Raw genomic sequence first — 3,664 nt, forward strand, 5'->3', positions numbered from 1 at the left:
AAAGTAGGTTTTTTTTTTTAAAAAAAGTAGTATTGCTAAAGAAGTTTTATTTGTTAATATTTTGAAACTAGTTTCTTTTCATCGAGGGACTATATAATTAAGAAATTGTGTTGATGTTAAGAATCAAGATTTTTTGGTTAAGAAAAAAGAAATACAATAAGAAATTAGAGAAATGGAGAAAAATACTAAGATGTTAACACTGAATTGAAAGTACCAACATAAACCAATGGGTTTTGAAAATCCCTACCATCTAGCTTTTTCCAGAAAAAGGGCCTGGAAGCAACACAGTTGAGGGCCCATAGAGATGAGGGTTTGTTTTAAAACATAATTTTCCACCTAAGAAATTAGGCTCTTTTCAGAAATGAGTGATTCCAGTTCTAGGACAAGGAAGGTATAAGGCAAACCTGTAGTTTTAAGAGGTGAAGCCAGCTAGACTTCCTGGGTCAAGTGGGGATTTGGAGAACTTTTCTGTCTAGCTAGGGATTGTAAATTGACCTATCAGTGCTCTGTGTCTAGCTAAAGGATTGTAAATGCACCAATCAGTGCTCTGTGTCTAGCTAAAGGATTGTAAATGCACCAATCGGCACTGTGTAAAAACGCACCAATCAGCACTCTGTGTCTAGCTAAAAGAGTGCAAAGCACCAATCAGCACTCTGTAAAATGGACCAATCAGCGCTCTGTTAAATGGACCAATCAGCAGAACGTGGGTGGGGACAAATAAGGGAATAAAAGCTGACCACCCCCTGCCAGCAGCAGCAACCCGCTCAGGTCCCTCTCCATGCTATGGAAGCTTTGTTGGTCCCTCTCCATGCTATGGAAGCTTTGTTCTTTTGCTCTTCACAATAAATCTTGCTGCTGCTCACTCTTTGGGTTCACACTACCTTTATGAGCTGTAACACTCACCGTGAGGGTCTGCGGCTTCATTCCTGAAGTCAGCGAGACCACGAACCCACTGGGAGGAACAAACAACTCTGGACATGCCAACTTTAAGAGCTGTAACACTCACTGCAAAGGTCTGTGGCTTCACTCCTGAAGTCAATGAGACCACAAACCCACTGGGAGAAACAAACAACTCCAGATGCACCACCTTTAAGAGCTGTAACACTCACTGTGAAGGTCTGCAACTTCACTCCTACAGTCAGTGGGACCACAAACCCACCAGAAGGAAGAAACTCTGGACACATCTGAACATCTGAAGGAACAAACTCCAGAAACAGCATCTTTAAGAGCTGTAGCACTCACTGCAAGGGTCCGTGGCTTCATTCTTGAAGTCAGCGAGAACAAGAATGCACAGGAAGGAATACATTCCGGACACATTTTGGTGACCAGATGACCAAGCAGTGAGTACCATCAGACCCCTTTCACTTGTTATTCTGTCCTATTTTTCCTTAGAATTCGGGGGCTAAATACCGGGCAACTGTTGGCCAGTTAAAAGCCACTAGCATGGCCGCCAGACAAAAGACACGGTGTCAGGCTTTCTGGGAAAGGGCTCTCTAACAACCCCCGACTCTTTGGAGTTGGGAGCATTGGTTTGCCTGGAACCAACTTCCGCTTTTCCTGTACTTCTGGGCTGAGCCAAAGGTCAACAGAGAGGAAAGCCATTCAGCTCCAGGGTCCCGACGACAAGTTAGTTGACCCTAGAGCTATGAGCGGAACTCTCAAAGTCATGTCGCTGTAGCAAGACTTGCCCATCTATCCTATCTATCCTCACCCTTGCCTCCTGGGTCCTAATGCCTGTCAGACAAACTTCCTCTCACCTCTCTTCTCCAAGGCTAGTCCCGCTTCTAAAAACCACTCCCTGTCTCTGGTGCTTTTCTAGTTTCTCCTATAAGAATGTTTTCCAGTATAAACCTCAGGACTCTGTTCGCTTCTTTAGGCACCTTGGCTCACCAATCAGAAAGACATAATTTTTGCCCAAATCCTTGTCAACGGGGGGACTGTCTGGAATTTTAGGATCCCTCTTCAGATTATCAAGCCTAACAAAAGCTATTCCTGAAGGTAGAATATGGGGAGCTTCAGAAGTGATATCCTTCCTATTCAAGTGAGGACAAAAGGCGTCACTCTTCCAACCCTGGAAATCCCTTCCCTCCCTCAGGGTATGGCCCTCCAGTTCATTTTTGGGGCATAACATCTTTATAGGACAGGGGTAAAGTCCCAATACTAACAGAGAATGTTAGGACTCTAACAGGTTTTTGAGAATGCGTTGGTAAAGGCCACTGAATCTAATTTTTCTTGGTCCTCCTTGTGGTCTAAAAGGACAGGCAAGGGTGCAAATTTTCGAGAATGTGTCAGTAAGGGGCACTAAATTCGACCTTCCTCAGTCCTCCTTGTGGTCAGGGAGGAAAACTAGTGTTTCTGCTGCTGTGTCAGACAGCACAACTATTCCAATCAGCAGGGTCCAGGGACTGTTGCAGGTTCTTGGGCAGTGGAGAAAGAAACAAACCAAAACCACAGGTGGTTTTGTCTTTCAGATGGGAAACACTCAGGCACCAACAGGCTCATCCTTGAAATGCATCCTAAGCCATTGGGAACAATTTGACCTGCAAACTCTGAAAAGGAGATGGCTCATTTTTTTCTGCCCTACAGCCTGGCCCCAGTATTCTCTCTCTGAAGGGGAAAAATGGCCACCTGAGGGAAGTATAAATTACAATACTATCCTGCAGCTTGACCTTTTCTGTAAGAGGGAAGGCCAATGGAGTGAAATACCTTATGTCCAAGCTTTCTTTTCATTGAAGGAGACTACACAATTATGCAAAGCTTGCAATTTACATCCCACAGGAGGACCTTTCGGCTTACCCCCATATCCTAGCCTCCCTATACCTCCCCTTCCTATTAATGATAAGCCTCCTCTAATCTCCCCCGCCCAGAAGGAAACAAGCAAAGAAACCTCCAAGGAACCACAAAAACCCCTGGACTATTGGTTATGTCCCCTTTACGCTGTAGGGGGAGGAGAATTTGGCCCAACCCGGGTTCATGTCCCCTTCTCCTTCTCTGATTTAAAGCAGATCAAGGTAGACCTGGGGAAGTTTTCAGATGATCCTGATAGGTACATAGATGTCCTACAGGTTCTAGGGCAAAATTCTGACCTCACTTGAAGAGATGTCATGCTATGAGATCAACCCCTGGCTTTTAATGAGAAGAATGCGGCTTTAGCTGCAGTATAAGAGTTTGGAGACACCTGGTATCTTAGTTAAGTAAATGATACAATGACAGTGGAAGAAAGGGACAAATTCCCTACCGGTCAGCAAGCCATCCCTAGTATAGATCCCCACTGGGACCTAGACTCAGATCATGGGGACTGGAGTCGTAAACATTTGTTGACCTGTGTTCTAGAAGGACTAAGGAGAATCAGGAAAAAGCCCATGAATTATTCAATGATGTCTACCATAACTCAGGGAAAGGAAGAAAATCCTTCTGCCTTCCTCGAGCAGCTATGGGAGGCCTTAAGAAAATATACTTCTAACCAGGCGCAGTGGCTCACGCCTGTAATCCCAGCACTTCGGGAGGCCAAGGCGGGTGGATCATGAGGTCAGGAGATCAAGACCATCCTGGCTAACACGGTGAAACACCATCTCTACTAAAAATACAAAAAATTAGCTGGGCGTGATGGCGGGTGCCTGTGGTCCCAGCTACTCGGGGGGCAGAGGCAGGAAAATGGCATGAA

This window comes from Mandrillus leucophaeus, unplaced genomic scaffold, assembly GCF_000951045.1.
Source record: "Mandrillus leucophaeus isolate KB7577 unplaced genomic scaffold, Mleu.le_1.0 Scaffold56, whole genome shotgun sequence".
NCBI lineage: Eukaryota > Metazoa > Chordata > Mammalia > Primates > Cercopithecidae > Mandrillus > Mandrillus leucophaeus.